The 23,119-nt window shown below is 43.3% G+C and overlaps 1 protein-coding gene across 1 annotated transcript in view; it reads right to left on the bottom strand.

Moving 5' to 3' along the window:
• Positions 1-18,959, bottom strand: part of Kiaa0040 (KIAA0040 ortholog) — a 34,914-nt gene extending 15,955 nt beyond the window's left edge. Inside the window, exon 1 of the mRNA XM_020154139.2 lies at positions 18,760-18,959. The gene's annotated coding sequence lies outside the window, so the exon portion shown is untranslated. The remainder of the gene's footprint in view (positions 1-18,759) is intronic.
• Between the last annotated feature and the right edge of the window lie 4,160 nt (positions 18,960-23,119).

The raw sequence follows: 23,119 nt of genomic DNA, 5'->3' as shown, positions 1-23,119 counted from the left end.
TGCCATAGAACATCACATATGACAGCAGGCAATGGGACCCCAAAGGTATGAAACTCCTTTGAGTAGGTATGATGCTCACTGGCAGTTCAGGAGCTATATCTATCACACAGCTACTTTGTTTTTTTACTATTTTTCTACTTCCTCTGATTTCATAGAAAATTTTCAGTCTTTAGCTTTAAAGTTCTAAAGACTTTAAAGAACAAGTTCTTTGCTCCCCTACCCTGCCTGTTTTACCCAGTCCCTAAGTCCACATGGTTTCTGAAGGCATTTTAAGTTTGCAGTCCCCTGGATTAAAAACTCCCTCAGGAGTAAGGACCATATTACCTATTCTCTGTGCCCTTATCTATGTAGGATAGAGCCATGCAATGACCTGAAAAATATAAAGAAGGACAAAAGGCAGGCCTTTCTTGGCAGTTGTAACCTCCAGTTTGATTTTGGTTGACTGGTCCTGGTCTCTGCTTATAATCAGATAAATGATAAAGATGAAGGATGTTTGCAAGAGGAATTAGTACATATCGAGATATTCCCAGGCTTAATACAAAATGCTGGCAGAGGGGTACAGTGGCAAGAATATTAAGTTAGGAGTCAGAGGACCTAGTTCTAGTTCCAGTTCAGTCGTCCTCCATGCTTTTGACCTTGGACAAAATCAGTTAAGCTTTCTGAGCCCTTTCCTTGTCTGAGAAATAAGGTTATTACCTATCCTGGCTGTTTCTCAAGATTGTTGTGGAGAACAGACAAGACATGTGAAAGAATACTGAGAAGAGAAAAACTGCAATCTAAATGCAAGCCAGTGGTATTTTGGGGGATTATATTAAAAAGCTGAATTAAAGCTAAAATTAGAACATTGAGGCTTTCTCACTGATGCAGCCCTCCACCCTCTTCTCTTTTCCCTCTCTTTCCTTCCAGTCTTTTATGAATAGTAGTCATCAGGAACTACATTTCCAATGTGGAGAATTTATGAGTACATACTCTGATACCACTCACACTTCTGTATATATCCAATCTGACCACATCCTGGTATTAGTGCTCATAAAACCTGTATCCATGGTTACAGTGAAAGACTCTGGTTATTCAGCTCTCATTTTCACTCTTCAAAACTGTTTGGTAAAAGATTTCAGAGCCAATTTTTTGTGGGTGTGGTAAAGCAACTAGGTGAGGTTTTATTTTTGGAAGTCGTGAGTCTCTGAGGTCATCTGTGAGTTAGGAGCCAGTGGGGTGGGGTGGTGTCTTTTTTTTGTTCCCCAAATAAAGGGAAAGTTCTATTCCTGACTGACTGCAGACAGCTTAAGTCTTCCAACGTCATATCCTCTCGGAGGGATAGTGTTTTTTGAAAAAGCAAGAGGACAACCAAACACTTGTGTGATTCAAGGTCTTCTACACAGGTGGCAATTAAAAAAATAAGACCTTAAATTAAAAGTTGCATAATTCTCTTCAATACCAGAACATTTAGAGTTCTGCAACCTTTGCAGAAATAACACAATGATGGACGGACTTACTTTTCTCAGTGGTGATGGGGGAGAGGTTTACAGGCTGGAATAGTTGGAAACTAATGGAGTGGCAAAAATATACAATTATGCAAGTTGAAAGCAGTACAGATATGGTTCTATTTTCCTTTCCATTTCCTCTCTTCATTTAGTGTTAACAAAAGTTCAAGGCAATTAAGTCAAATGCTACCTTATTGCAATATTAAGGCTTAAAGCGCTTAGGCCAAATGCTAGAGGAAGTAGGGAGAAATATTTTCATTTTAATAATAATCCATTGCTGTGGAATATACAATGTGGTATTTCAGAGTCACTGTGCTTTGGGCCCCAGCCTCCATCACAGAGGCAGGATGAACAGAGGAGTTCATGCTGCCCAAGGGTGGACTTTTTCTTCTTCTCTGTATAGGCTTAAATATGCATTCCTAACATTGCATGGTGACTTTTTACAATTTTGATAAAGAATAGTTGATGAACACATAGGACATATAGGAGTGAGCTAAGATATTTATTGAGCACCATCCAGTGCTAGGCAAGTAGTACCTTCTTTTTAATTATTTTTTTCATTTCAGCACCCTCTTTCTTCAATACAGATGATATTTTTTTTCAGTCTCATCAAATGCAGCTACCTCCTGGTAAATAGACTGTTGCCTCTAAACCCCACTGGTGTTACCATTTCTTTGATCACTTCAGTGTACCAACCTTTTTCCTCTTCATTGCTGAAATGCCTTTCCAAAGGAGACCACAAGTACAAGATTCTCCCCTTACCCAAGGTTTCACTTTCTGCAGTTCTAGTTACCTGCCATTAAAAAATATTAAATGGGAAATTCCAGAAATAAATAACTTATAAGTTTTAAATTGTGCACCATTCTGAGTTGTATGATGACATCTTGTGTTGGCCCACTCTGTCCAGCCCAGGACACGAATTGTCCTCTGTGCAGTGTGTCCACACTATATGTGCTACTTGCTGATTACTTACTTATCAGATTGACTGTCAGGGTATGGCAGTGCTTGTGTTCAAATAACCTTTATTTTTGCTTAATAATGGACCCAAATAGCAAGAGTAGTTATGCTAGCAACATTACTGTAGTATATCTGTAGCATATTTTTTTAAAACAAAATTTTAATCTTATTTTTAGTTTATTATTGTAATTACTGTTCTATTATTTGTTAATATTTTACTGACTAATTTATAAACTAGACTTTATTATATATACAGGTATATATACATGATGAGCGAGAGAGAGAAAATCCATAGTTATATAGGACTTGGTACTATATCCAAGGTTTCAAGCATCCACTGGAGGTCTTGGAATGTATCCCCCTTACAAGAAGAGGGAAGGGACTCCCATATTGCAAATATGTGATTTGGGAATGTGGATGAAAGAAATCATTTAAGATGGAGATTGCAGGGGATGCCCCCCCCCCCACGCGCTCTTCCTTTGGCTTCAAAACCTTATCTTCCTTACCTACCTACAGCAACACCTGGAGAAATCAAGGCCTCCTGGAATGCTTTCAGGAAAGCACTTGGGGCTACTGGGAGATGGATGGGATGGTGCAAGGCTGGAGACCCTGTTTCCAGGCTCTCTATGGTGTGGACTCAGAGCTCGGTTATATGTAGGCTGAGCACTAACCTTTAGATTTATCTCCTTCTAGCAGCCCAGAACACATCCTTATCAGACTGACCCTTGAGATATCATGGTCCTGAAGGTATAGGACATGGGGAGGGACACTTTGATAGAGCAGAATCGCCTGAATGTTGGGTCATGGCCCTGCCAGTTAGATGGCAGGAAAGAGTCTTGGGGATGGGGGTTGGCTTTGACAGCCAGGGAAGGGAGCAGATGCCCTTGCAGGGCCTAACAGGGGTGGGTGGTGAAGCTCCTTCATGGAGAGTCTGTGGGACTCAGGCCTCTTATTCTGGCTTTGACTTCTACATGGTTTTATTTGCTTATGTTCTTGTAATTTTTTTATATGACTCAAAATCTTGGCTAAAAGACACTTTAAGAGCCAGCAACTCAAGACTGTGGTATGACAAGCAGGTATTACTTGCTCTGTGTATGCTCTTAGGAAAAATCACTCATCTGCTTGAGCCTTAGTTTCTTCATTTCCAAAATGGGGGCAAATCTAGAAGAATACACAAGAAAATGACAGCAGGAGTTGCCTCTTTGGAAGGAAATTGGGGATAGTGCTAGAAGGGAGACTGGCTTTTTTCTCAGTCCTTTAGTACAATATTTAAAAATGTTTGATTGTATGCATTTAATTTCTAAAGTAAACAAATAGCTGGAAGTGGATACCTCCTCATGGGTCCTTAAGTCAAAGTAGAGAATTTATGTGAATATATTCCTGGGCTGTTAGGCACATGAAGAGACAGGGCAAAAACAAAGTCACTCTTCAGTTCTCTCAGGTGGTCAAAGTGCCCTGATATTCTTAAAAAGTTGCTCCAATGAACTGACAGAGGCCACTATGGGAAGGTGACTGGGAAGTAGTGAAGAGGTCTGGTAGAGATGAACCAATTCCAGTTGTAATACACATGTGGATGGAAGCAAAGCTAGGAATCGCTCCTTATAGCCAACTAACAAAAATGCTATGTCTTTCTTATTATTTCTTATGTCTTCTCTTCAACAAAATTGGAGAAGAGGGAAGAACAGGTTCTGCCTGGAAGCGAGGAGGGTGGGGGGGAGAGGGAAGGAGTGGGGGGCCAGGGGGAGAGATGGCCAATGTATGCACATATGAATAAATGAATAAAAAAATTTGCACCAATGATGGGAGGTCTTTCTGCCTTCAACCCAGAATGCATCAGTGGATACTTCTCAGATCTCTTCCAGGGCAACTCTTTCACCTAGCTGTGTAGTAGAGCTGAGGCCTGCCTTCTGGCTTGGTGCTGGAAACTTGCATCCTTCATGTGCTCATGACTCCAGGTTTTCAAGGGCTAATCAAGCATGTCCACCCTGTTGAACAAGTTCTGACAAGTGCATTCCATCCATTGCCAGGAGGCGGTGGGGTTGCTCACGTGAGCAGACAGAGTACCTGCATTTGTGGCTGCCCTCTGATTGCCCACTGTGGTCAGGGGAGCTAAAAACATTAGGTTGTTTACTGACTCATTATAATAAAAATAATGTAGCAGACATATTATTCTTTATACTTGAAGAGGCTCATAGTGTTAATAATAATTATTTGCATCAACAAAATATGCCATTTGAATTATTTTCCCCTAGTTACACACATATTTCATTTCAACAAGTGTTATGTAAGTGTCTATTATGGGATCAACATGGTGCTGGGTGGGAACAGATGTATGACCTAGTTCCTGTCCTAAAAGAGTGAATTTTTTTTTTTCAGCACTGGGGCTTGAACTCAGGTCCTTATGCTTGTAAGGTAGGCACCCTTACCTTTTGAACCACTCTATCAGCCCTTTTTTTGTGATGGGATTTTTTGAGATAGGATCTCTTAAACTGTTTCCCCAGAGCTGGCTTTGAACTGTGATCCTTCTGATCTCTACCCCTGGAGTAGCTAGGATTATAGGTGAGCACCAGTGTCCAGCTCTAAGTTTCTTCATGAAATATAAATCCTGTTCTGCTTAGCCAGGGGCTAGGACATGTCCTGGAATATTAGCAGCCTTAGGCTCTGTGTCACTAAGATGGGAAGATAATAATCACATCGACTCTACTCACTATCCAGTGCTACTGTGAAAGTCAAATACTAATAATATGCATGTGATGTTTTTTGTACTTCGAAAATGCCCTGTGAAGCTTAATTTAAAAAAAAAGAAGTAGTTAAAAGTTAAACTAAATAGCAGTGAGTGCCCCACAATGCATGCACTATTGGGAAGGGGAGAGATCACTGAGGGCCCAGGTTTTAAGGGGGGGTAGCAGGAGAAGGTGAGGTTGTACTGGTGGGGGGAAGGAGGCACTGGGGTGAGTTAAGGTGGGACAGGAGAGCTGGAACAGAAGTATAGGGCTAGCACACAGAAAGTTTGAGGTTGGGCTACAGGTGAAGAAGCCTTCTGAGGAAGAGTGGGAAAGGTGGTTGTCCAGACAAGGCTGGGAAGACTATGAGGAACTTTGAAGGCCTAAAAGGGAAACATAACTGCATGGATGTTTCAGGGATCACATTCTCTTACCTGATCTCATTCATACTGAAAGTACTCCTTGCCAGAATTTGGGATTATGTAGGATTAAGCCCCCACCCCAGGGCTCACTGGCAGTCTGTCCTAACCAGCTGGGCAGAGTAATCACAGATATTACAATAAAATACTCTAATAGCACACTTTCTCCCTTAGACAAAATTTGATTATGATCTGCAATGAAATATCACTAAACCAATCAGAAAGAAACTGCTATTTATTTCCAGATCCCTTGGGAACACGGGGTGGGAGTTCAACACACTGGTGCAATCATTTTTCCAGTCTTCGAACTTATACCCAAACAGGGTAAGGCTGATTTATGGAGAAGTTCTATCAAGAACACACACTTGGAATTGTTTATTCTTTTTTTTCAGTACTATGGTTTGAACTCAGGGCCTCACACTTGCTAGGCAAGCGCTGTACCTCTTGAGCCACACCACCAACCTTTTTTATGGGGGTTGGGTGTTTTCGAGATAGGGTCTCATCAACTATTTGCCCAGGTTGGCTTTGACCTTTGATCCTCCTGATCTCTGCCTCCTGAGTAGCTAGGATTATAGCAGTGAGCCACTGGCATCCACCTCTCATTGGAATTTTTGAAAGGCTCCTGCAAAGATTTTTTCCTTTGACCCACTGTAATGTGTAAAGGGGAGGAATTTCTTGTTTCATTTCACAGAAGTGAATAAAGGGCAAAAAATTTGGTCAGAATTGTAAGCTGGTTAATGGCCATAAACAGGTCAGAACTTTCCAGTTTCTCTATGTGATGCTCTCTTCGCTGAACTAACTCTTGAAAAGTGATATAAAGGAGAACAAGCAATAAAGACCAGTCGCTGTCACAGTTTGCAAAGCCTTCTGCTTTTCAAACTCTGATATTTGTGGTTCTCTTGCTTTTGGGTTTCATATAAACTTCTCCATTTGGAACTCACGATTGTTCCCAACCCCACTTCAGCCACCAACACTGAGTCTCTTGGCCACTGTACATCCTCTAAGTCTCTGCTGAAACCTTGTTCCCTTTGGGAAAACCTCCCTGACTTTTCTAAAGGTCAGAAAACCTGCATTGGCAGAGTGGCTCAAGTGGCAAAGCACCTGCCTGGCAAGTGTGAGGTCCTGAGTTCAAGCCCCAATACCACCCCCACCAAAAAAAAAAAAAAAAAGCTCCAGAAGACCTGCTGAATGCCCTTCACTGTACTTGGACGGATGTCACAGTCTATTTCTGCAGGAGGGTAACTTCTTATTTCATCATCATTCCTCTTTTCTATGGGAATCTATTTCCATCACAGCATCCCCAACATCTGGGACATTTTTAGTTCTTGAGAAATATTTGCTAAATTAATGAACATTTTTCTAGATGAGAAAACTCTGAAGCTCACTGAAATTAAATGACTTGTCTAAGGTCTCACAGTTAATAAAAGATGATGTGGCAATTCTTCTACCTCTGAATAGCCAGGGCTCCTTTACTCTGCCACATTGCTTTCTACATTCACATACAGCATTGTGGTCAGATAAAAGAAGTTCCTCAGGAGAAAAAAAGTCCACCAATTGGTATTTCAATATTCTGGGTTTGGAGAACTCTTTTAGTCTGGGCAGGATGCTGAAATACCAGATTATTTTTGGACATTCCAGGGTAGGCACACCCTGCAAGCAAACATTGTTGGCCTGAGTGGACACCAGCCTTCTTGTCATGGAGTGTCATATTGAATATTAAGATGATATCACTCAGAAATGAGATGCTCCCATGTCATTGGAAAGACATGACTGGTCGTGTTCTTGACATTTCTGTGTTCTTTAACTAATGACATTCTATATGGTAATTTCCAGCTGCCATGCCAACTAAATTGAGTATGTGTGTCCTGTACTCAGCATTTCACTACCCCACCACTATTACTGCAAAAAGGACCCCTTCACACACACTTTTCCCAGAGGAAGAACTCCCTTTGCTTTGTTTTTTCTTCCTGTCCAACCCTCCCTAGACTTCTCCAGAGGTCAAGGAAGCCAAGAACTGCCATTTTTGCTCCCTATAGGGCAGCAGCAGACAACTAATGTCCGTCCACATTTGTTAGTGCCTACTATACATGCAAAACTTCTCTCTTTTCTAAGACTTTCTCAGATAACACTACATGGTGAGAAGTTAAAAGCCTACTAGCTAACTGGGTAAGGGATTCAAAATTGAACTACAGAGACTAAACTGGAAGAATTTGTTTTTTGTTGGAGAAATGGACAAGCACAGGGAAAGATAATAAAACAGGGTAGTTAACTGTCCCAAGGGATATTAAAACAAATGGTTATGTGAGCAGAAAGGACAGCACTCCTTCCTATAAGGAATCTAGGGAAGGCTTGAGGAGGATGAGATTTGAGTGGGCTCAGGAAAGCACAGGTGGCTCAGGCTCCTTCACAGGTCTGGAGAGTTCCAGTCTTCCCTGTTACTGTAGCAATGCTTAACCAGCTCTACTCCCTCACTCCTTGGCCCTTCTCCAGCCAGCTGCTCTAATTGCCAGGGCATTCCAGGGGGTAGCCTGGCACATGGCAGGGATTCCTAAGGTTGTGGCCTGTGGAGGACTGCTGCTACTGGGAAATTTCCTCTCCTTTAACATCTCATAAGACATCTTCTTATGTCTTGAATGTCCAGGGAAAAGGTTGGGGTTAGGGGTGATTGATGATGTACTAGGCCTGGGGACCCTCAGGGGACATTTTTCATGTTTGACCAAAAAGGTAGATAATTGTGCTAAGAAAACTTGAGTGACTAGGGGGTTTTCTACCTCCTCTCCAACCCTACCCCAGCCATAACTTATCTCTGTGTATATCCTTAAATTTGGTGAGAATCCTGATTTCAAATCTGTCATAAGGCCCTTGGTAACCAAAGCTGGTTCCACTTCAGTAGGTTCAAAGGCATCTCTCTTTCTCTTTCTTTTCCTCTGTCTCTCAACCCTCCACACACAGACTCGGCTCACTTGTACAGCATTACCGCCAACATTTAGAATGAGGTTTGTGGAAACCAAATGAGATTTGCCCCAAGAGGGGCAAACCTAGACCACTCTTTGGATCAGAGGTTGCAAATGGGAAGGTCACAAGGTAGATGTAACCAGTGAAGAGATTTTGTGTGATCCACAGCTCTCAGGTTGCACCATGTACCCTTCCCTGAATTATGTGGCCTGAATTACTGTTTTAGATGGAGCAGCCTGGGTTAAAGCCTGGCCCCACCACTCCCTAGCTATCTGAACATGGAACATCCTTTAACCTCTCTGAGCCTTAATTTCCTCAAATGAAAAAGGAGGATAAGAATAGACACGCCATCCTAGGGTTGTTGGGGGAAATCAGATGAATTAAATGATTTGTATTATGTAGTTAAATAGTGCTTGGCATAAAGTAGATGGTTAGTAAATGTAAACTTGGCCCGTGGGTCTCCTTGTAGGCATTTGAGCTTGTGATATCTGCTGTGGTCCAAGGTTGAGGAGCAAAGGTATGCAGAAGAAACAACAGTGAGGGTTCCTATATGCATCATGGAAAGATGTCTTTCGTTATCTCAGAGCCAGCAAGGAATATAAAACTGTAGCAAAGACTGACCCTTTTACAGCTCCCACCAGATAGAGGTGAAAAAAAACAGGATCTGGTATTTTTTTTTTTTTCTGGAATCATGTGTTAAATAGAGATCATCCAGTTTGAATCTATCTTTCCTTTTCCACTGCCTCACCTCGTGCCAGTGTGTGGAAGATCATTGTTTCCTGATAGCATGATACTGTTTGTCTGCTATCCCACTGGATACTAAACTATTTGAGAGCTTTTTCCTCTGAATATTCCCAGTGTCTGGCTGTTGGCACATGCTAGATGCTTGTAAACGCTTGTTGGTTGATTAATTGATTGACTGGCTATAGTCTTGGAGGATGGAAAAGAAATGCAGTTAAGTATCTTTGTGAAGGCTGTGTGTTGCCTCCTCAGAGCTAGGGTGTCTACCTTCATCACCAGCTTCCAGAGTTCTCCTATCTTTACATGCCTTTGCAGGGCCAGGCCATGGGATGAAAAAACAGGGGAGGGCTACAACAGGGTAAGAGGAGCAGGACTGGGGCCTGGCCAGAACAGGAAGACCTTACAACGGTTAGGGCTTTCACAGGAGGACTTGCAGTTGAAAGCCGTAGTTTATGGCTCAGATATATTGATTAGATATCTGGGGAGCTAGGCAGGCAGGGATAAAGCAAGTGTCAGGAACTCCAGAATGGCACAGTCCTGAGCCCATGTTGTGGGTGAAAAGAAGGGGGCCACTAGAACAGATGTCCCAGATACCGACTCCTTCCAGGGAAGAAGCTGTTTCCGGAAGCTCTAAGCAAAGGGGTGGGACTTGCAGCTAGGTGTTTGCAGGCTCCTGGGTGGTAGGTCATTGAGGGTAGAGTCTGTGCCTGCTTTTTGTTTTGTCTTGAAAATTTCCCACAGCCTCTAGCATAGTGTTGGGTGCATACACAGAGGTATTTAAGAAATGTGTGTGCGCGTGTGTTAAGAAATGCAGCCAGAGTCATGTTGGGGCAGCTTCTGTCATCTGAAGCAAGGCCACCTGGCCTCCTAAGAGTTCTTACAATTCTCTCTTCACAAAGAGGAGTGATCAAGAGTAAGCCATACAGCCAGATCTCACTGACCCTGGAAAGGAGGGGAGATATTTACCATTTGGGGAGATTTTCTAGCTTCCAGTGAAGCTAGTGCCTTTGTACCTGTGGGCTGAGGTGAATTGCCTTAAGTGCTGTGTAGCCATGAACTAGGAGTCTTTGAGGCAATAGCAAGACTCTGAGATGAATGGAGAAGTTCTGGTTTTGCAAAGAGTTTTACTAGTTCATTTCTTTCTAGGATCCCACTCTCCTCTCTGGGCATGGGAAGACCTCCTGCCCCTCACTTGACCCTTCTCTCTCTTCCCTTTTCTTTTCATGTATTCAGAATGATTCAGAGATAGAGAGAACAAAGGCTATTTTAGGCCTTTTCTTGTCTCCTTTCCTAATTCGCGGGCTACATCTGTTTTGAAAAAGTTGTTGAGTTGAAATATAGGTGCCAGGCATTGGGACTTATATGTGACAGGACCTATGTATGAAGTACATGTGTTTAGTAACCTGCATTTAATAAGCAGCTACTTGTTAAATAGATATTGTACTCTGGAAAATTTACAATGATGGTGGGGTGGTACCAAAGGGTGAATGAGTGAGGGGAGGCTCAGACCTTATCAAGGGGCCCAATTGCTTATGAAGAAAATGGTAAGACTCTGGCAGTCTATTGACTAGAGCTTGAGCTAAGTGTTCTTTTCCTGGGCACTGTCTCAATACCTATCACAGATTTTATGACACTGTGTTATAACTGCCTGTCAAAATGGATTATAAGCTCCTGAGAAATGGAAGATTCTTTCTCATCATCGGTGGCAACTGCAGAGTTACTCCGTAGAAGAGTTCTTTTGTAGGAGCCAGAAGGAAAGCATTTAGCTCTTGGTGGAGACCTCAGTTTCTTAATCTGTAAAATAGGGGAAACAGTAGTATCTCTTTCATCGAGTTGTCATGAGGGCAAAATGAGAGGAAGTGGTTAAAGTACTCAGTGCTATGCCCAGCATACAGATAGCACTCCATAAATGTTGCTGTTAACTGGCTGTTGCTTCCTACTCAGTCAAATTAAGAAGATTTTTAATTTACCTCAAATATTTTTAATCTCAAGTATCCAAACAACTCTGCACCTCTAAGGGCAGTGGATTTAATATCTCTTATTAAAACAAAAGACCAAAGGCATCAAATAAGAGACCAGGCATGGGAATGTATGCCACTTAACATGCATCTTATCTTCAAGAAAGCAAAAGGAATTTACAAGTATATTGATAAAAACACATGGAAAAGGAAAGCAGTTTGGTTAAAAAATTAAGTGTAAACTTATCATATGAGCTAGCATTTCTACTGCTAGGTATATCCCAGAAGAACTGCAAACAGGCACTCAAGCAAATCCTTGTACGTGCCTGTCCACAGCTTTATTCACAACAGCCAGAAGGTAGAAACAATTTAAATGTCCATCACAGATGAATGGATAAACAACCTGTGGTATGTACACACAATGGTATATCATTTGGCCATAGAAAATATAGTACACACTATCATTTGCACAAATCTTAAAAACATTAAGTGGAAAAAGTCAGTTACAAAAGGTCACATGCTGTTAGGATAGACCTAGAATAGGATATACCTCTACAGAGGTATAATGCAGATGAGTATAATGCCTTGGGTTAGGAAAGGGAAATAATAGGGAGAAGCTGCTTAATGGGTTTTGTTCTGGTATAATAAAAATGTTTTGGAAGTAGATAAAGGTGGAGGTTGTACAACACTGTGAATGAACTAAATGCTGCTGAACTGTTCACTTTAAAATGATTCATCTTATGCAACATGAAATTCAACTAAATAAAAAAATATAGGAGGAGATAATGCAAAATTTCTTGAACACTAATAGATAGTACATGGAAATGAATGCTACAACTTTCATTGTTAATCAGAGAGTTAAGAGAACTATAAAATGTTGTTAAAGATCTCTTTAGTGGCACATATGAATAAAAAAAAAGATCTCTTTGGTGTATATTTATTTATTCACTTCAAGACCAAAGTTGAGTTGGCATTGGTTGTATAGTGGTGAGCACAGTTGCCTTTCAGTACCAAAGTTAAATGACCACACACCTACTGATATGCCTGCTTTTTTTTCCCTCCCTCTCAAGCTATTTTTCAAACCACCAAGATCTTATTCCTGGAAAATGTCAGTCAGGAGCACCTGACGTTCTTCCCTCTGTGGCACATGTCCTGAGACTGTGTCTCCTCCTTTGGTCCAGACAGGCTAGAAATGAGGTGTTCTTTCCATGGCTGTGCCATCCATCCACTGAAACAGTAAAAACCAGCCCTTTCCTCAGAGTAGTTTATAATGTCCTGGGCAAAACCGAGAAGAGCACAGTCACTGGAATTCAGCAAGTATCCCATGGCACCAGACAGAGCATTGCTTTTTTCCTGACCCAATGAAGGCTTTGGTTCAAACATCCTGGAGGGCAGGGTCTGAGAAACTGGAAACTGGTAGAGCTAAGAGCAGGCTACATCTAGGTGGTGTGGCCAGCAAATGTGCTCCTTCTCTTAGTAGAGGTTTCATTATGGGACAGTGTGGGTCATCTGTGTAACAAGTCTGAAGGTTTGAACCTAGATAGGCCACTGCTTAGCTATGCTGGCAACTGCTACTCAGCCGATTGTGGGCCCTGGGCAGGAAGGAATGTTTCAGGTCAGGAGTGTAGGGTGGAGAGAAGGAAGGGAGTGTGGAAGCCACCAGTCATTTACAAGAAAGAGGCTTGATGGATGGAGTAAGTCTGCAGGGCTGGTCTTAAGAGTGGCATATTTTTGGTTGGCTTTGAAATTTCTGTCTAGCATAATGTTGAAGAACCAACATATGTCGTAATGTACTCATGAGGCAATCTGGCCAGTGGGGGACAGCAATGGCTGTCATCTTGTATGCCTCAAATTCTTAGCAGCACTATTGAATAAATGGCTACTATAGAGCATAGCATACAAACTGATGATCTGTGGAGCCACGAATAATTGGGTGCACCTTTATTACTCTAGGTGCCCAATCACTGGGAAGGTCACTCAGTTCCTGAGTGATTTCAGGTCCATGTGCATGCATGGCTGATTGGAGTGTGCAGGCTATGGGTGTCTGAGGACCACATGCAGAGGGTTTTTGAAAGCCACTACTTGGTCCTCCATGTACTCAGTATCTCACTTGGGTCGAAACAGAGAATAAGTATAATCCTGACTCAGAGGCAGCAGTCTCTTCTTTTATTCTTAGTTGCTACTGTCACCTGTCATTTAGGTTAATACACAGCATGTCCACTGTGTCATTCTGCTCCCATATCAAAGCTAATGGAACTTCCCAGTTCTCACTGCTTCTCTCCCTGTCCCCAGCCTCTATACCTCTTTCTATAGCTGTGACCCCCCAATTCTTTTCCCTCTCAGAAAAATTTAAAGACTAAAATTCTGTAACATGCAACTATCTCATCACTACTATTCGTATTTTTTTCCTCTCTCTTCTGCCAATTTTCTTTTATGACTTGCCAGGAAACCTAAAAGAAAATTGCTGATGGGCTTTGCTTAAACTTATTCATCTTGAAATGAGGGTTGTATTTGAGGAGGAAAAAAAAAAAAAAAACAACTAAAAAACATCCCAGGGTGTGTATGAGGGAAGAGGGAGAAGTTACAGATAGTTAAGAGCATGAACAAATTTTCAGCAGCTTATAAATTTGTTTACAAATTTGTTCCAATTTGGCCAAGAAATGTAGCAATGGTTGGGTTTTCTTTCATTTCTTAGGGACAAACTCCATGGAGGAGCTAGCTTATAATCATGGGAGCAAATCTCTTCCTAGGGGCAAGGATTGGGTCTAGATAAGGCCATGGTCCCTTGAGAATTGCCCCGAGAAAGGAATCTTGTGTTTGCGTGAGGTTCATTTCAGAACTTAGCTACCCTCTCCTGGTTCTGCTGCACTAAATGTCCATTCATGTCTCAAGATGATGCTGTGTTTAGGTGGCTCAGACCAATGTGGGGGAGATGCCAGTCACGTGAGCTGGGCTGTGGCCCTGGGGATTTCCCTTCAAAGAATTTGCTGCAGATTTTCCCTTTGCTGCTTGGAGAGGGAAGAATGTACCTTGCTACTGTCTTTATCTCTCTTACTGCACCTGTGACAAATCTCATGCAGTCCAATGGTTCACCCGAAGCCTTTCTCATTAAACAGGAAGTTATATATTGGTATTTGATGTGTAAGGCTGACTCTTCCACTATTCCCCAACATTTTTTACTCTCTGAGGTCAAACAGTCTTCATGACAAATTTGAAAAAAACAAACAAACAATGAAAGGGTTTTGGCTAATGAAGGCACATGTGTGGTCTCCCTTCTTAAGGGGTGTTTGGGAACTCCCAAGAAAAATTTAAGGATTGAATTGTGGACACAGAAAGGATGAGGGATGGTATGAAAATCATCATAAAAAATGAGATCTGCCTGCAACTGTGGAGGATCTTTGTACTTCTAGTTTGTATTTCTAGGTCAGTGGGGAAAGATTCAGCCTTTGAATGAGATCTTTTAATTTTCTCTCTGCCAGTATTTGCATATAAGCATGTGTTCTTGTGTACAGGAGATCTAACTAGTATTGGGTATTCCTGAACACAAAGAAACGCAGCTTGGATTCTGGTCCCTTCATTAAACAACTGGGAGACTGGGGCACTCACTTCCCCTCCCCGAACCTTACTTTGCTGTGAAGTCTGTGAAGTGAGAGGGTGGGGTTGACTCATCTGTAAAGTGTTTTTCCACTTGAAGTCTCTGATGTGGTTACTTCCTCTTCTTCGTCAACAGCCGGCTTCTACTAAAACTCTAAGCACTTGAAAGTTTTGGTGCTGGCATAAAATTTGAATTCCATTATTTTGAAATATGTTAGGCTTCCCTGGATGGGATATGAGAAAGCCACAAATGCATCCATGCTCAGGTGCAGGGTCACTGCAGGTTTAACTAGCACTGTAACAGTGGCAAGGATTAGAAAAAAGTCTCTTCTAAGCAGACTCAGCTGCAAGCTGGTGGGTCCACGGTTTAGCAGGTGGAATCCTGGCTCCTTCAGCCCTGTGAACTCCCCAGAGTCCTTGTGTGGCAAACAACCTGCATGCATATATATTAATGGAACATTGCCTTCTTTGGGCTCTGACCACTTTAGTTTAAGATGATTCCGGAACAGACATCACTGATACGACAGAAAGGAGACTTTTATCGTTACTGCTTAAAATATTTCATGCAGTTAAAAAGCTCCAAGTCTAAGCAAGGTGAGTAGGGGTAAGGATGAAGAGGCGGGGGTGGTGTCAGGGGGGAGAGACGTTCCAAACAAAATACACACATATGAATAAATGTATAAACAATAATAAATAAGTAAATAAGCCAGATTTTTTTAAAAACGCTCCAAGTTTGTACTTAGATGCATCCCATCTGATTTGGGTGGCTTGAAGAGGCTAGTAATAATAAATCCTTTACATTTTATAGAGCTGTACAATTTATGTAGCACATTAAATATATTTTCTTTTTTCAATTGCCTTCTGATTCTAACCATTGCCCTGGTAATAATTATCCCCATTTTAAATACAAGGGAAATAAAGGTGAGAGGTTCAAAGACTTGTTCAAGGGCAGCTCATAAGTGGTCAAGTCAGGAATTGAACCCCACATTTGTCTAGCTTCAAATTCAAGGTTGTTTTCTTCCAAGTAAGTTGCACTTATCCTAGTTTGGACTTGGCATGGACAGCTATACCTAAAGAACAACTCTGTACAGGTCTGGATTTAGTCTAAGCAGGCCATTCTCTTAGTCTTGATGAAGGCAGGACTCTAAAATCTGAGTATAAGTTCTGGAGAGGTCTTAGCAGATCCAACTGAACTAAATATTCACTTTTCACATGGGAGAGTGATTCCTAGAGGTTCACTCATTTAGTTGAATGCATCTGTACTACTTGCATGCTGTTGATCCAGAATTTACTCCACCATTTTAGGTTACTACCCTGCCATGCATCTCAGGAAAGCCTAGAGTCAAGAGCGAGTCATCTCTCCATATGATATGCAAACAATGTCCACAGGCCACCACCACTGATAGAATCAAGGCTCTTCAGTGTTTCTCTGCCTCACCAACAGTGCCACCCCAGGCCTCTTAGCTGCCTTCAACCCTGTTTTTATGTACAGCCTTTGGAGTGGTTAAATTAGAGCAGCCTTGAACTGTCGACCATCTACCTCCACCTGGACACCTCCTGGGCCTTAAATATTTTACCATTGCCTTCTCCCACTGTCCGCTTCCTGAGCCACTTTCCTCTAGTTGATAAGGTTTCCATGAATGGCACCACAACAGTCTCCCCCATCCCTCAGTTCCATATCTTACAACCACTCTCTGCCCCACGCATGTCTCCCTTACTACATTCACTTGGTCACGAGATACTTTTGATTCTACTTCCTTCCCTCAATTTTCATTGCCATTGTCTTTATAGAGGTCCACAATCTCTCTGCTTCTCTAAGCTAGCCTCTACCTGCCATTAATTCTTTCTCTAAACATATATCTGACTGTACCCTTCCCTTAATTATAAAACAAAAATAGCTTCCCACTGCTGTAGGAGAGAGTTCACCCTTGTTAGTATAGCAGTGTGATCTTTATTACATACTGCTCCCCAAATCTGCCATTGAATTTGTGTATACTTTTTCTTTTGTCCAAAATACCCTTTCCCTGGGAACTCCTGATCATTTTCAAGATTGTGCCTATGGATCAATTCTGGGTTGTTGACTTCCAGGTAATTCCTAGGGGAGGAATTCCTGCTCCTTCCTTTGGATGGTTCCGCTACTAAGAAGCAGAAACTATCTCATTTTCTGGGCCCTGGCATACTGCCCAGCACACAGCGGGTAGAATAATGTTGAAGGAATGGCAGGGGTGGATATACCCCATTCTCTGATCAAATTAATTAAGTTGCTTTTTTGTGTGGTACTGGCATTTGAACTCAGGGCGTTGTGCTTACTAGGTGGGTGCTTTACCATCTGAGTCATGCCTCCAGCCCTTTTGCTTTAGTTATTTTTCAGATAGGGGTCTCATATTTTGACCCAGGCTAGCCTTGGACTGTGATCCTCCTACCTATGGTCAACTGAGTAACTGGGATCACAGGTGCATACCACACCACCTGACTTATTTGTTGAGATCAAGTCTTGCTCACTTTTTGCCAGGGTGGGCTTTGAACCACCCAGGAATATCAGAACTATATTCCTGATCTCTAAGATGCTTGTTAAGTGTTTGTTATTCCCTTTAGTTCAGTGTTGAGGGAAAAGGGCAGAAGTCAGCCTTTTTTCATTTTATATGCTGAATATTGACAATGTGTGCAGGCTAGAGAAACATTTGTTTTGCAATACATCTCTTTCTTAAAACTGTATCTGGAGTGGGGATGAAAGGATTTATCAGATTTTCCTGTATAGCTGCCTCCCCAGCCCAGCACTGGGCAAAGGGCAGGTACATCAGGACTGATTGGTTGATGGAAATGAGTCAACTTAAAGGCTAGTAAGATCCTTGCAGAATTCTGAAGGTAGAACTTGCAAACCATTGGCAAAAGGAACAAGGCACATGGATCACCTTGGTGCTATTTTAAAGTCCTGCTCTTTGTAACTCGAGGCTATCCCATTAGCCAACGGGAGGTTGGTTCCTTACAATAAACTTCAGGTTCTCATGGACTTTAGACGAGTCAATAAAATGCAACTGCTTTGGAAGGCAGGTGCTTCTGAGATGCTCAGATACAGGTTCCTCCCCTGCTTCATTCAAGGGAATCTGCAGAGCAGACCTGCAAGTTATCCTGGCAGGCTGGCTGGCAGCTTGTGTTCTTTGTTAAATTAGGGCAAGTGCTGGCTGGTCTCTGCTTCAGTTTCCCTTTCCGTTAGGCAGGGCTGGTGTTCACACTAACATCACTCTTTTACTTAACTCTGTTATCACACAAAGTATTCCCATAAAACTCTTCGAATACCAGGGAAATGGTTCCGTTGTACCCCCCAATCTATCTTCATGAGTGGACAGGTGGGTCTGAGAGTAGCATCATTTAGAGAGTCAAAAGAGTTGGGAAAAAATCTGGGTCACAAATTCCCTGGAGGCTCTGAGAATAGCAGACAGGTCCCACTCCACCCTTGGCTCCAGGCCACATTTTCACTTTGTCCAGTTTCGTAGCCCAGTTGGGTATTTGGCTTCACCTAGAAAGGTTAAGAAACATCCAAGCCCCGGAGGTTTTCTGGAGGGTCTTAGGCCTTGACTTTCTCAGTTGAAGACAGATTGCCATCTGTCCCTTCCAAGCTGCTCCTACTGTCAGCTGTTGTCAACTGGAGTTAGACAACTCCACCCGACTCCAGAGAAACCCATGTGGCTTCAGCCCAGAAGCAGATAGAAGACTCCTGAGAACTTTAGCTAAGGAGAAAAGCAAACTAGAACTAGAGTGAACCGGCACGAGTCTACTTAGAAGCCACCCTTCAATCTCACTTCTTTCTGTGGGAAGGGTCTTACTCTTCTACAGAAAGAAGCGAGTGGAAAGTCCGCTTCGAAACAGAGGGCGGCTTAAAATGTATTTTTGAAAAAGCCTAACGACAGCAGAAAGCCTTGAAACTCACCTTTCGGTCCACGGGAGGGCTTCCCGCAGGCGCGATCGCCCGGGATCTGTGGGGTGGCAGCCAGGAGTGACAGCGACCCGGTGGCGAGGCGAGGTCTGGGCTCCTCTCACTAGCCCCTCCCTCCCTGGGCGGCCAGGTCGGGGCCGGGCGGAGCGCAGCGCCGGGCGCCGCCGCGGGTCAGTAGGTGCCAAGCCGCGCCGCGCGTACCTGTCGCTCCCGCCAAGGAAAGCGCCGTCTGTGTTCCCTGGCCTCCTGCGGCCGGACGCCTCGCATATTTGGGGTTTCACTGCAGCCCCATCTTGCTTCTGCTGTCGGAGACACGACTTCCTGAATAGGACTCGCTGTCTCTACCGCTCTTCGGTTCGGCCCCAAGCTTTCCACGCGCAGCCGGTATACCCACCGGTGCCCTTGGACTTGAGTGCACACGCCCCAGGCGCGCCCTCCTCCTCCCTCCGGGTCTTCCCGCCAGTGTCCCCACCCCGCCCCCGCCGTGACGTCTTCTTGCCCCTCCGTCCCGGAGCACGCCTCCTTCAGGGCGCAGCGGAACCAGCTTGGTTCTTTGCAGACGCACGGGTGTTCCCAAGGCCCAGAGACACAACTCAGGGAAACCCGGTTTAAGAGAAAACAGCCGGATGCTGCTGCCTGTTAGAGTTGTCTTGGGAAGAGGGAGGGAGACGTCGAGAGGGAGACCAGGGTGCAGCTCGGGTGAAGGTTCCAGTGCCTTATCTGGACAAGCGAACGTGACAAGCCCGGCTAAGGCACTGCTGTGTGCTCCAAGGGGGTGCTTGCAATACCTCCGAAAGGTCTTTGGCCTCTTGCTGAAGAGTGTTAAGGAAAATCGTGCCACCAAAAGCTGTCAGAAGCAGATGGAGGGGAAGGCTAACTTCAGAAGGTTCTCGTTCCTTCTCATCTCCAGTTACTTTTTATTCGGATCTCTTGGATCTAGTTCTGAGCAACTAGACTGCTGAAAAATGAAAAGGCCCGTGCCAGCGTTGCGTATAGGGCTCTATACACAAAACTCTGGTGATCCTGGGCAGGGAGTTTGTTCTCCAAGGTTACTGTGGGTGGGGAAGGCAGTGATGGCAGGACCTGGCTGTGCAGTATCCAGGGGCCTCCTTAGAGTCATCGTGGGAGGTGCTGCCATGACAAGGACTTAAGATTTGGTCTCCTTAGCTGTATGTGCCAGCTGCAAGGTATCAGGTGCCTGATGCTCAGCTGGGACTTGTTCTCCACAGACTCTGCCTGAGCAGTGCTGTCCTTTGGCCTCTGTGTGTGGGCACCGAAATGACTGGTGCAACAAGCTGTTACAACTAGGAACAAGAGATGCCTTCCTGTTTACACAGGAGAAGCCAACTGGCTCTGAGTTGAAAGGCCAAAGAGAAAACCCAGCATTCCAGTCAGAAATGCCAAGAATATTTGAGGAAAAGGGGGAAAAAGTGTTCCTTCAAAGGAAGATTAGATGAGACCTTTCTCCCAGAAATAACCTAGTCTACATTTGAATAAGAAGAGGGAGGAGGGGATCCTAGAAATAGGCCAGCTAATGAATAGTCAGGTAGGACCAGCAGGGAGTGGGAGGTCAGACACTGAAAGCAAAGACACAGTGTTCACTTACCACTAGGAGAGCTCAGCCTGTAATGATGCTTTGAGCCTGCAATCATCTACCTGAAGAGAGTTGGTTCCTCTAAAACTCCCAGAGCCTTAAGCCAGAGCACACAGTGTAACAGAGCACTGAGAAGATGGGCATTGGGATGAGGATAGAAAGCCTTGAATTTGGGACTGGGGATTTGGGAATGGAGGTCTCTTCCCACTGGGAGCATTATGCATTATATATCTATCACTCAATCTTACATCACACATTTATGAAATGTAATATGACCCTCCTTTTGCAGATGAGGAAAGTTAAGGAGGTTCAGAGGAAGGTGAATAACTTCCTCAAGGTCATGGCTAATAAATAGTGGAGCTCAGATTTGAGTCTTCCCAAGTCTCTGATCCACCCTTTCACTACCATCTCATCTGGTAGAGGAAGAATGGCTTCTGTGAAAGAGTTCTGCACCTGAGTAGGGGTGACATGCAGATCTGGGATGATGCCAGGATGACATTTCTGAACAACATTAGAGACTGGTTCTGGCTGAGGTAACAGTTGTGTAGGGTTGCTTTTAAGAGAAAACAAGAAGAAACTAAATGAGACAAATGACCTCAGGGCTTTACAAATATGGCTGTCAGGTAGCAGGAAACCAGAGGCTGTTCCATAAGGTGGTATCTCTGTGCTGCATCAGTTCATAAGGAGAAAAGACTAGTTAGTTGGAAAGCTCCCACTCCCATGACCCTCTCTCTGCTCCATGTAAAGTAGCTTCTGTGGCAGACAAAGCCAGGACTTATAGGTGGGCAAGATGGTAGATTTGCTGACACTGAATTGCTAGGACTGCAAAAATCTGTTCAGGTTCTGACACTACTAGGAAGATGTAATTATGGCAGAAGAAAAGGAGCGGGCATCTGGCCAGGATGTTCTCATTCTGGATGAATGATGTAACCCTTATGAAAAAGCAGGTTAGAGCACCCACCTACAATTCTATTCCTTTGGCAGTAAAATCCTAACTCCTATGAACTCATGAATGGCCCTAGGCAACCACAGTGCCATTACATTTTTCTTAATCTTCATTATTTTTCTTGCTTTTAGTAAGAATATTTGAAGGTGGTCAAGAGGTTAGTGGGCTCTAAATGAAGTGAAACAGAACATTAACATCTAATTAAGACAAGGAAAGCCCAAAATAGAAGAGTTGTGAATTGAGACTGGAAATTTAAACCCCCTTTATGGATGACTACCCCCCACTAACTTTAGCATCTGATGAGCTTTGGTTTCATATCATTAGGTTTTGGACAAAAGGTGTTGCCTCCTTCTCATTCCCTGTGAAAAACCAATGGGGTATTACATATTTGAACTTTAGCCTGCTTTGAGGGCTAAGACTGCCTTACACTTGCTGTTCTTTCTTGGTAATGTCCTGTTTAGACAGGTTGATTGCAGTATCGGCCAGCACCTATTGACCTGTGCATTCTACTTGTGGGAGACAGTTTCCCATAAGTTTACAAACTCCAGAAGTCTAGAAGCCTTCTGTAATATAATGTGGTTGCACCTAGGACAGGTATGGAAACTATTAAATCGAACATTATCTTACTCTTATCTAAACTGTGGTGTATTCTTGCCTGCAACACTGTATGAGGGTCTGGAAGATAAAAGAAGGGCCAGAGAAATTCCCTAAAGAGCAACCTGGATAACTAGAAGGCAGAAGGGCTGCTGACAGAAAAAGCAGGAGGAAATGATGAGACTGTAAGTGGTATGGATAAGATGAGCACAGACTTGTTCATCTGATCCTGAAATGCAGCAGTGTCTGAGAACCACGAGTGAGGCAAGTTCAGGACAAGTCAGTGGAAATACTATTGCAGGAAGCAGGTAATGAATTTATGGAATGAATTATCTCCCAGAGGTGGCCAAGCTGGCAATGTAAATGGATTCCAGAAGGGTTTGAACAGATGTGTGAATGGCAAAGCATAATGGAGAACTGCAGATATACCCCATGTGGCTGGGAGTTCAGGGTGACCCAGAGATTCCCTATGGAGTGTGTATCTCAGGGTCTTTGTGGCCAAAAGAAGTCCAGGCCCACACAGAGTTAGAATTGGAGCCGATGGGCAGCACCAACACTACCTGTCTAATTCTACAGTCTCTGTGGCATAGGCTTTATGTAGGCAGCAAAACTGTTGTTTTCCCCTCAGCCTTACAGCCATTTAAAATGTTGTACTTCTTTATTTTGGCTTTCAACTTCTAAACAGATTTTGAGTGTCTGCCTCCATACCATTTATTATATGTGAGTTTCTTGCAATTAGATTTCAGTCAGACCTTCCCTCCTAAATTATCTAATTCTGACATAAATTACTCTAATTTTAAAAGCTCCTCTGGAAAAAAGAGACAGTAACAATATGCTGTTCTCAGTTCTTTTTAGTGCAACATCCAAAATGTCTTCAATACTGCATTGAGTATGCCATGGAAAATATCACTTTTATGGCCTTAGCTCCAAATTTTGGCATTGGGAAAAGTTAAGGAAACTCGTGGATGTCTTCTCTAATAATCCACCTGTCTCCTTGCTCCCACTCCCATGACCCCATGTGTCACATGCTCTGTGTCTTCTTTTTGTTCCTATAAGTCCTAGGGATATAGTACCCCACCTTATTCTATGTGGGTGAGGGTGGGGCAGGAGTTTGGAAGGCCCTTTGTTTATACTTCTGGGGCACTAAGGGGCTCAGTTCTCATTTTCTGTTTGTGGCTCACAGTCCCCCCGCCCCAGAGTCATGTCTTTAAAGCTATTTT

Source organism: Castor canadensis, chromosome 11 (genome assembly GCF_047511655.1).
Source record: "Castor canadensis chromosome 11, mCasCan1.hap1v2, whole genome shotgun sequence".
Taxonomy (NCBI): domain Eukaryota; kingdom Metazoa; phylum Chordata; class Mammalia; order Rodentia; family Castoridae; genus Castor; species Castor canadensis.
The sequence above is the reverse complement of the archived record's forward strand: the minus strand, read 5'-3'. Positions and strand labels throughout refer to the sequence as shown.